Source organism: Falco rusticolus, chromosome 5 (genome assembly GCF_015220075.1).
Source record: "Falco rusticolus isolate bFalRus1 chromosome 5, bFalRus1.pri, whole genome shotgun sequence".
Taxonomy (NCBI): Eukaryota; Metazoa; Chordata; class Aves; order Falconiformes; family Falconidae; genus Falco; species Falco rusticolus.
The window spans coordinates 55185656-55197280 of record NC_051191.1 but is presented as its reverse complement, the minus strand read 5'-3'; the positions used below and the strand labels follow the sequence as shown (position 1 = coordinate 55197280).

General features: G+C 45.5%; 1 non-coding gene across 1 annotated transcript; it reads left to right on the top strand.

Moving 5' to 3' along the window:
* The first annotated feature begins 44 nt into the window (after positions 1-44).
* Positions 45-193, top strand: LOC119149498. Its single transcript, XR_005104730.1, has one exon. It is a non-coding gene; the product is annotated as a U12 minor spliceosomal RNA (small nuclear RNA).
* The last annotated feature ends 11432 nt before the right edge of the window (positions 194-11625 follow it).

Below are 11625 nucleotides of genomic sequence, written 5' to 3'. Positions count from 1 at the left end.
GCTAACGCCCAGGGTTCTGCTAAGGGGGCGGGGCAGATCTCTTTATGCCTTAAACTTATGAGTAAGGAAAATAACGACCCGGGGTGACGCCCGGGTCCTCACTACCAATGTGAGAGGAATTTTTGCGCGGGTACAGGTCGCCCCCGGGTGCCCCGCTTACTTCGCGGGATGCCCGGGTGCCGTGATCTGCCCGACCTCTAGTGCCGCGCGTCCCAAGGATAGAACCGCGGGGCGGGCGCCCCCCCCCACCCCGCTGGGCGCCTGCGGGGTGTCCGGAGGGCCGCTCCACCCGCGGTAGGAGCGCAGGGCTTGATGTATCGGGCTGGAGTCGCTTCCCTCCGCCCCTGTTCTGCTCTGTCCAGTGTGTGCGGGCTGGCGTTGGGGCTGTTCACGAGGCCTAGAAATACATCACCAAACCCCGCATAACACCTAATGTGCGCAGGAAGCAATTCCTTTGTTACCCTTTTGTGGGAGGAATTACGCCGTCTGGAATCAGACTTACGGAGGAAAAAAAAACCCACCAAAACCAGTGAAAGGCAAAAAGCCTTGCGCAGCAGGCTTGGGCGGAGGGGAGCTTGCTTTGCAGGGCTTTTCCAGTGTCTTTTCCCTCCTGGCCTGGCCTGACTCGCCAGCTGCGGTGTCTGTAGCTGCAGGGCTGTGGCTCTGTCTTCCACCGCCCGCTGCTGTGGGGCCTCCCCCCAAACGCCCCCTGCAGCACAGCGTACCCCCAGGGGCCTGCCTGCAGCGCGGGGGAGACATATTGCCAAAACAGTTTTGCTTCTGCCCGCAGCTCCGTCCCTCCCCCGGCAGCTGTCAGGAGAATCACTTGTGCGGTCGGTTCCCCTCTGCACCCTCACCCTCACCATCCGCCTCCTGCCACCTCCCCGCCGCAACGCCCTGTGCTGCAGCGGCCCTGAGGCATCCCCGTGGCCACAGCCGTGCCCGCCATGCGCGCCACGTGAGATCCACAGGGACTTCAGCAGAGCAGGAGCTGGTGGTGAGGGCTGGGGACAAAGGCGGAGGGGACAGGTGCTGCTGAGGTGGCTGCTGGCGGCCATGTGAGCTCAGGATCCCGCAGCACAGATTTTCTCTCAGGAGCGTTTCAAGCCTTTGTGGGCCTACAGCCATACCAGTAGTGATGCCAGGTCACTGCTTAGTTGTCCACTGGTACTTGATCCGGATCAAGGGTGGCACATGACTGCATCGCTATCACATTAGGGTATGCAATAAGAAGTCTATGCTCTTTTTGTGCTGCCTGTCTGCAGCTATTGAGACACTTGATCGAACTGGGGCGGATGATCTGTGACAAAGCCTGCTGTTGCAAAACTAATGGGCAACATTTTTTTGAGCAAATTTGTATGAAAATAAGAGCAACCCAAGTGATTCCAGACTAGAAAGCCATCTACCCAGTATCCTGTTTCCAGCCTGTGAGGATGCCCCGTGGAGGTCCCTTCCAGACCCTTGTCAGATGCCTGTTGATCTCAGTGATACTTGTGCAGCCACAATACCCTTTGGCAAGCACCTCCACTCTGCAGCATGGTGAACCACCTCCTCCTGTTTGTTCTGCTTCCATCAGCCTAGTTCTTGCAACTGCAGGCAGATAGTGCACCTGTAGCTCCTACTCGCCCTTCTCTTTCACCTGCGATCCCCTAAGTCATCTTCTCTCCAGGAGTCCAGGCCTGCATGCCCATTCCTTCAGGGAAGCTCCCTTCCCTCTGCAGGTACCCCCCTTCCCACAGCAGAGTCTCATTGAGGTGCTGGTTAGGGGAGATGAGCCCAGCCATTGTGGGAAGCAAGGGTTTAAACCTCAGGGTCTCCCTGGATAGCCTGGGTTGAGGATTGTTTTACTCTTCCTGTGAGACACGTTAAGGTGCAGCTCAGGTTTCACAGGTCTCTTCAGTTCCTCCTCAGGCTCTGAATGAGAAGTCAAATATTTGCTTAGGGATGGACCCGGGGCCTCTGCTCCCTTTGTCCGGGTTGGGAGCAGGACGAAGGCTGCAAGCAGCAGCAAGGAGACCTCCCCAAGCACCCGGGGCCCCACAAAAGGCTCCTTGTCCAAAATGTGCTAGGAAAATTTTAGTCCTGCCCTTGCTTTTTCAGAAATGGATTCCTTAAGCATTGTCTCCCTCAGTCGGCTGAGACCCAGGACACAGAAGTTATAACAGAGGAGACCGATTCCCCATATCACAGCAATCTAATTTTTAAAATATTATTTAGGAAATTATGTGAAGGACATCATATTAACCTTGGGGTAGTACGTAGCACAGCATCCAACTTAAAATGTTACCTTTGTTGAGCTGTACAGAGCACGTGAAGCGGAACTACATGGCCAGAGAAAACATCAGATAAGTTGCTGTGGAGCAAGATCACATCATCACTCAGTCTAGATAAAGCCCATCCATCACAGTGACTGGCTGCACTGTTAGATGTGTTTCCTTGCTCTTCCCAAGGACAGAATCCCATGTACTTGGCGTGTCAGAAGCCAAACAACTTTTCTAGTTGGCTTCACTAACTCAAATAACTCTAATAACTAACTCTGATAACTCTAGACTTCAGTTAGGAAAGCTCCTAACCATCTATGCTGTCAGAAGCCTTAATTCTTCTCTATTAATTATAATAAAAATATTAAAAATTTAGTATGTAGGTAGTACACTCCCCTTGACTGCATTAATACAATCACCGTAATCATTACCTTGACACAGAAACATTTTGTATGAAAATGATTGAACAATTTTATAATTAAACTCAAGGGGGAATGAACTGCTGTAGGGGTAGTTTTTCTATGTCAGGTTTTGTACACTGAAGTAGAATCCTAATAATTACAGTAACAATCTCCTGACTTATTCTATATACTCCTTTTTTTTTAGATTGAATACATAGAAACATTAACATTTTTGAAGTTTATACCAGGAATGTTGGTTAATGTGAATTCTGTTTGAGTTTTAGTTCTTGTTTATGTCTATAAACTGAGAATTTTGTTACTCTGTTACACGTTTCCTAGCAGGAACAAATTTCATTCAAAAAATAAGAACATAAAAAGGACAATATTTGGGATTTAGCTTGGACTAAAACAAATATTTGCGATGTAATGGGATATCCTTCTTATGGTAAAAGTTTAAACTATTAACAAATGTTGCAGGACTGGCCATATTCTCTTCTTGTAATTTCTTCACCAGAGCACGTCAATTATTTGTGTTGGACGTCACCCAGAACTGAACAGGACCTGCTGTGTTGTGGTTGCTCTTTGTCTGGGTTAGATGTGGGTGTTGCAGTGGGAAAGGCCGGTTCTCAGAGCCTGGCTGTTGGCTGCTGGGGTGTTCCTTGTCATGCCCAGCCTGCGTGTCCCTCCTCATGCCCAGCCCTGGGAGGCACCCACTTGCCTTCTCCAGAGCCTCCCACGCATCTGACAGCCACTTGTGATAACGCGTTTGTCCTGGCATCAAACACCTGCGCTGCCACTGTAAGCTTCTCACTAAGTATTTTAAAATTCTGAGCTTTCTTACTGATTAAGCTTATATTTTTCAAAATTATGTGGTGACATAATTTGACATGCCTATTCAAAGGAAAGTTTTGCTTTTTAGTGCTGTTCTTTTACTTTCAATTTCACCCAGCATTTCTGCAACAATAACCCTTTTGATTTCTTCAGTAATGTTCAGACTTTGCTCTTTATGAGCTGAACACAATTTACCTTTTAGCTCAGATTTTGGATCCTTTGTGGGTAGGCTGCAGGAATGTTAGGAAACAGGTTCCCAAATGAGCTTGGCAAATTGAAGAACTGTCTGAGAAGGTAAGATGTTCCTCTGTTAAGACAGATGTAAAAGGCTGTATGTATCCTGAATGTTGTTTGTACTTATTTTCCAAGAAGAGCAATTTCTGCATGGAGATACCTGCCGTAACACAGATACCTACCACCCATTTCATTTTTCAGAAGCTGGGAAAAGACTGTATTTGTTCTTAATAACCTGTTGGTTATTGCTTGTGTGTCATTTAAACTGTAGCGGTTCATTTTTTAAAAATGAATAATTATTCTACAATCTAGTCACAGATGGGACCTTTTCCACCTTATGGTAGCTCCTTGGCCATAATTGTATGGCTCTTCCACTTACTGGTGTTTGTGCCCTCTTAGTAGTTTCCAGCTACCAGTACCTGCCAGCAATGCCTGCAGCAGCTGCTCACCAAGCAGGAAGGATCTCCTTCAATGTTCCTTCAACAGGGACATGCCCAGGTACACTAACCACACATGCTGCCTGCCCCTAGATAAGTACAATGAGTTCTCTTGCCATCCAGAGGCCTCTTTCTTCTTTTGTTTGATATTTGGCTGCTGAAAGTGTTTTTTTAATTAATATTAGACTCCATGACCGACATTGGCTTATACTCCAGGCTTGAAAGCACAACCTTGATTCACAACTGAAGTGAAAGCAAACAACAGGAGTTAAGCTGTAAGTTGTTTAGGATATTAGAAATGTTTAGGAAAATTGGTCCTTGCCTCACATAGATGTCCTCAGAGTATACGGTCAAGAATGTAATCCAAACCTGTCTGAAAAGATGATTTTTAGTCCTCTTGTGTTCCTAAACCACTGTTGCCTCTGCTTTGCCACTGTGTGTTGGGGGCACCCTAAATCAAGGAGTCACTCAGGAATAAAAGCTTGTGGTGTATTGTTTTCATGCATGTGGAATTTGAATTGCACAGTGTTTTACATAGGTATTTAGCATATTTTCTGCACTTTTCAGTTCTAGCTAGATAAATGTGAGTTATCAAATGCCAGTTAAATCTGTCAAATAATTCACAGCACAGACATTTGCTCTGAAGCACAGCTAACCCTAATAAAAAATAGCATACTTTCATCAGTGTTATGCTGTTAATGTTGTTGCTCTTTTAGTCCTTTAAAAGAGTAGATAATGAAAGCTGATGACCTGTGCATTGTTCACCCAGTTTATCATTTTGATCCTTTGGTTTATGTGCATTTGGGTGGGGAAGGCAAAGGGGAGAAGAAAAGAAATGTCAATCCTTTCACTTCTCTTGCTCATGGGTGAACAGTCTCCCAGTCTGTTATCCTGTGTTGTGAGAATTTGGTTTCAGTATCCCAAGGCAAGCCCTTACAGAAAACTAAACTGCTTGAAACATCTCGCCTTCAGCTATGAAAGATCTCAGCATTGTTCCTCAGGTCCCTTGCCCAATTGTTCCTTCACAATTATCCATGTTGGTGTTTGAGTGATCTTAATTCTCACAGGAGTCTGTTGTGAGGGAAAATTAATTTATAAAAAAAAATAAAAATTGGTGAAATAGCTATTTGCCTTCCTAGGTACCGTTCTGGAAAACAAGCATGTGAAATGTATCTCCATGCATTTAATTAGAGTCCAGTCATCACTTTCAAAAGTGAAAAACCTTCTAAAGAGACATTAGTGCTATATTCCAAGTATTAATTATGTGTTGTAAGATCTGGGAAAATTCAGAGGTGCTGGCTAGCCGTGGTGGTGACAGTGCGTGGAGCCAGGCTTTCTCTCTCTGAGGGGAAGGCACAGGGGTTGGGCTGAAGCTTCTGCTCTGTCTATGTAGTATTTGCTCTGGGATAACTAAGAGAAGGCATCTGTCTTGCAGGACCTGTAGGTTTTATTATCTTCAAACCACCACCCACTCACTCCCCTCACCCACCCACCTACACACACAACTGCACCCACACACACCCCTTGAGACCCTAAGGGCACTACTAACAGCACTAACCAGGTTCTTCTAATGATGTCAATGGGATCTGCTGGGTAATCACAAGGCTGGCTTGCTCCTTCCAAGAGCTGAACCTCCCGCGTGCTGGTCCCAATGCTTTCTTGCAATGGGCAGGAGACTTACTCTGAGCCAAGGCATCTATTTGCACTTTCTCTCTCTATGTATTTGAACACTCATCCTTTGCAGCTGTTAGAAAGTAAAAGGCTGAGGGACAAGAGATAAATTCTCTGGCTACTGACCCACCTGTTCTCTCACCAAAGCTTCCTTCATGTGTGGAATAAATGAAAGTACATCACAGAGAGAGAAAAGGTCAAAACACAGCTAGGAGCTAAGCAGATACTGTGGATTATAACTGGTGGCATACTTATCCTCTGACAGAAGGTATCCTATCCTCCAGAAATTGGGGCTTTTTAGGTTATGGAGCAATAGATGCCAGCTATGAACAAGTTTGAGACCCCAGATGTTGTCTCCATGTCTTCCAAATTACTTAGCTAATTCAGTGTAAGATGAGTTCACCAGAAGCACTGAGGGTCAGTGAAGTTATAGGATGTTGCTGCTGCAGAGCATGGGAGGTAAAGCGCAGGATCAGAGATTCGGAGAGTCAGAATAGTGACAGACCTGTGCAGGAAAGGTGGGAGATACCAAACGCAGGGGATACTTCCCATTACGCGTCCAAGCTGGCCTTGCAATTTATTAGCATGCAAATCTAATAACTGGGTCTGTACAGTGGCCTGAAGAGACAACTCTCAGGAGCACCCCAAAAGCTGGGGGAGGCCACAGCCTGCTGCATCGTTTATGTTTCAGTAATATGTCTTAGCAGTACCGTCTAACCTTTACCTCTCTCACTTCAATGAGGATACTAGAAAACTGTTTTCTTAGACAGGTTGTAGTGTTGGGTGACAAAAGTGGAGCGCTGAGTGTGCTGCTGATGTTTCAGTCAATGCTGCTACCAGGATATGAGTGATATTTTTAAATTCCACTGGTAGCAGAGAGGCTCTTTCTCCCTCTCTGGACAGTGGGGAGGGCAGAAAGGAAGAGAACACCTGGGCTAGGTCATTGGTGGGAGCAGACAGACAGGTCTCCCACAAAAGTCTGAATGGCTGAGGTGGCAACTAGTTGCATTGTACAGAGCTGAAGAAAAGCCGTTGTGCCTCAGCTCCAGGGATAATCCTGCATCACTGGTAGGACAATAGTGTAACACAGAGGAATCCTTTCCAGGTATCAAGTGGAGGATCTAACCCACTTGGCTATGTGAATTCATTTGTACAGAGCTCTTGTCTTGCAGGAGATGTTGTCTCTGGCAGGGATGAGCAGTTGTTTGCCATCCATCTCTGAGATGTAAGGTAGAGATGTGGGTAGACTTGCCCCTCCTTCGTCTGGATGAAGAATCTATGAGTAGGGAAAGGGTCTCAGGGTCTCCACCGACATTTGAAGAGTCTAGGTCAGAACTATCTTAGCTTGGTTTAGATAATGAATGAAACCAAGTGAAGAGGAAGCTCTTGCATGGTTGTGTTGACTGAAGAAAAGGGAGGATAGGAGGGGGAGGAGGTGGTGAGGAATACAATACACTTCTTAGCCTTGGAAGATCCAGTTGTCCCCAGGAGGTATACACAGTGGAAGAAGTTATAGGAGCGCAAGTTATAGGAGAGCTACATTTCAGCAGTAGCAGTAGCAGCAGCATTTCTCCAAGTCTCTTAATGGTAGTATGGAGCCAGAGAAGGAAGGGAAGACAACTCTGGGTTATTTCATGACCGCATCCTGTACAACATGGAGGAAGGCAGGATGTACCTGTGTGACTCATCCTGTTCTTCAGGGACATTCTTGTCTGGAGACTTCAGGGTATCTCAGTACAGTGCAGCAGCAGTAGCAGCAGCAGCCACAATCATTATCCCTGCCCCCAGTGACCTTTCCAGAACAATGGTGTATTGTTGATTGTTCCAAAGTACTTAGATTTAGCTGGGACATTTGATACTCAAATCCAGCATCTTGCTTTGCTGGTAGGAGTGGTTTAAGGAATGCAACCCACACCAAATATGTGGCACAACTCACTACACCAGTGCACATGGATGTTCAGCCCTGGTGAAATCTCACCCTCTAACATCAAGAACTGGGAAAAGAGGTGTTGAATCACAGGCTAGATGTTGTCCTTTGCACCAGGAGATGTGAGAGTCTGGCAACAGGGAAATTTCATGCACAGAGACTCTTCGTGGCAATCAGCAGACCTTTGTTGCTGATGGCTGAAGTACCTGGTCTGTTGTGAGCAGTTAAAAATCCCATAGCTGTGCAGGAAGGAGGCAGCCCCATTCACTGTTTTGGGGCTAGCACACTCTACGCCAAATGAGACCTTTTGCAGGGAGAGAGAAATTGTTGCTCCTTTGAGATCAGCTGAACATATGTAACAGGGTAAAGATGTTTCAGCAGTACCTCAGAGCCCAAGTCTGCTGGATTCTGCGAGGTGCTGTGCAGACAGGGCAAAAAGCCTGCTCCTGCTGCTAATGAAAATTGTAACCAGGAAAACTCTCCAAAGCAAATGACAGTTTATAATTTGCCATTGATTTATTGCAGTGGTGGGTGCATGGGGGATTTTTCCTGCTAAATGCACACCAGGCTGTTCGAGGGTACACATTATATGCAGTAGAGTACTTGCATATTCATAGCACATTACATATTAATTTCATTCACGCACAGGATTGGTTACAAGTTTCTCGCTTCCAATGCAAACTACTGGCATCCTCAGACAGTACCGCTGAAGTTTTCTACCAACTACACCTGCTCCCAAAGTGGGGGTTTGCCCTCCTTTGGGGGGCTATTTGAGTTGGAGGTCTCAACCTCCCGCTACCACAATTACCTTTGCCCTACTTCCAACTAATTTTCTGTAGGTTGCAACACCTTATCAGCTTGTCTCCTCTTGGCCAGAACTTTCTCGCTTAGAGGCTTCTTTCTGCCTAATTTAGATAACGGTGCTCTTATCATTATCTGTTCTTTGTTTCTCAAGGTTGACTCCCTCGATTAGAAGTGCTTTCATTCATCAGTTTTGACAACTGGAGAGGGTGGGTCACCTTGACCTAAACTTTGTGTGTGACCTGACCTTAGTGTTAGCATATAGTTAAACACTAAATCAGAGTTCGGTAATTTGGGAGTTTAGACAACACTGCCGTGAAGAGAGACTAGGAAGTGTGTGTGTATAAGGAACTGATATATTGATAACTGCCTTAAAAATTGCTTAGAGCACAAATTCAAGTGGAATTGGTGCAAAGCTGTTCTGCTCAAATTGAAGAGGAACTGAAACAAGCTGCTGCTGCAAAGTGAGTGCCTGTTGCCCAACTTGTTAACCACAAGGTGGTATAGGATGTGAAGGCTTTAGGTCTTGTGAAGGTGAGATCTAGCTAGTTCTTCCTGGAGGTAACTTCTGTGGTAACATAAGGCAACTGCTCATGTGCACAGCAGTGGCTGTCTAAACCCCTCAAGACCACCGGTGAGGACCCCTGGTGACCTTGCACAGATAGACCACACTCACCCTCGCTTTGTATGTAAAGGAGTAGGCGTCCTCTCAAGAGCATAAAGCTCGAATCGATGAAAACTCGGCTGGGACCCCCACCACCAAGACACCCAGGGTGAGGAGGACCAGCAGGACACTGCTGGATCCATGGATGGTGATATGTCTTTTCTCCCCTCCCCACCTTTCTTTTTATTGAATAGTGACCAGATCTAAGTAAAAACATGTGGCACGGGGCTTGCTTATCCAGGTAAAGTAATCACCATTGAGCTATCATATGTAACCACAAGCCTTGTATTTTGTATTAATAATTCAAAACTGGTTGGTTGGTGTCGTTTCACCTTAATTCAGTCCAATGTTATCATGAACTTGGTCGTTGGTCCCAAAGGGAGGGAGGTCCTCCTTTCGGGTCACAACAGTGAAGCCTGCTAGAAAGGATGCAGCAGTACAAGCCTTCTGAAGGCTTTTAAATCAGCCATTGAAATATAAAGCTTTGTAACTTGAGTATTTCAGCCTAGAGCCAGCAAAAAAGATGTTAGGGAAAGAAAAATCAAAGTAAAGGACCATACATGAGAAGCTGCAGAAGTGATGAGCTTCAGAGATAAAACTGATCCATAGAACAGGCTGACATAGGGTCTGAAAAATGAGGCTAACAACATTTCTGAATGGGTAACAAATAGTGCATGGCAACTTGCCATATATTTACTATTACCCCTATATAATCACATGGCATTTGGCTCAGGGTCATGCTGAAGCTCCTACTTGCTGGTTCTGGACAACTGTCCTGTCATTTACCTTTTAAAGACTGGACAAGATGAAGTGTTAATGCACTGCCCACCTTAGTCTGCAACACCTTAAAATGTATGAAAATCTAGCTATTGTGGTTTTTTTCTCTTTGTGAAAATTGTAGGAAATGTGGTGCGTATGTAATTTTAACTCATCTCCTCTATTCCATAATAAATATTTCCAGTAAAGTTCTTTTACGGCCAGTTTCTCAGAATACTCTGGTTTTCTGAAAGCCAATTTTCTTACACATGCCTGGATCCCAGCTTATGTTGTCAGTGATCTGCAACATGCTCACAGAATAGTGGATTCCTGAGAGAAGCAGAGCAACGTGCTTGCAGAGAGCTGCGCAGAAATTTGCCTTTTTTTCTAGGGACCCTTGAGAAAGTGCCAAGGAGTTTGTGCAGCCAAGGCAACTGCTGGGTTAGAAAGCAGAACTGGAGGAAAGGACTCAGCAGGCACACAGCTGGATTTCCAGTCTTTTTTATTTGGCAAATCTCAAGATTTTCACTGAGTATTTTGTCACACAAGCACATAAACATGCATTTGCCTCATTGCATCCCACTTACCCTGTGAAATACAACTTTTAGACCACTTTGATCAAGAGCTGTGGAGCAGTAAATTGTGCAGAAATGGGAAAGCAGCTGAGTACTAACAGGAAGGCAGCATTTGTGTGGAGATAAGTGGCCTTTTGCCTTCTAAGGGTGGACCTTAGTGTCTGTGTACATGGACCTATTGCACACCTGTCTTCTGAGAGCCTGTTGCAACCTTTGTGAGCCTTGTCTTTTAGCATCTTGATTTTTTTCTCAGGTAAGTACATTATTACCCTAGAAGGATGCCTGTTTCCCAATGGGCCACCTTCATGCTTGCTGCTTATTCATTAGCAGAAAGCACGACCCTGCAGTTTGTGCACAGGCACAGGGGAGGGCAGAGGTATCACTGCTGTTAGGGGTCCCACAAAGCATTAGTCCTACTACATGTTGTTGGTGAGACAAGCGCCTTCACAGGGTGAGATCCTAGGCTAGAAACACAGATGTTACATAAAATATACATGTTACTGAGGCAAATACCCTCAATTTTTAATACATGTTTGTAAATAATAATTTATTCTAGATGTCCCAAGCCAGAAGCATCTAACTTACTAGCACTGAAAAGATGGCAGTTCATGGGAGAAAGAAAAGCAGCATATTGCACAGCACCTCTTTCATCTTCTTGTGGCCATATGAATGAGTAGCTTGGCTCTGAAGTCAAACTACTTTTCATCCCAGACTACACCTTTCACAATGACTTCTTCCCCACATTTCATTATGGGCCACAGAAGTGCTGATTTCCTCCAGTGCTCCCAGTCTTTCTTGTCCACGTGCTCTAGGCATTGTGTCAAGCTTTCCCGTAGGTTCCACACAGCTTTAACCGGTGGGTCCTGAAGAAGCAGCAGACAATAAATTCTGCAGCACTGCAGTATGAACTGTCTTTGAATGGAATTTTTTGAGTCAACACCAGCTTGCTGAAAATGAAGTGAGAACAGTTTTCAAAGCTTTGTAATGTTATGTTGATATAATGTTACATTGCCTCTCTGCTCTTGCTCTGTGCAGCTGCTCCACATGAACTAAGCACTGAAACACTT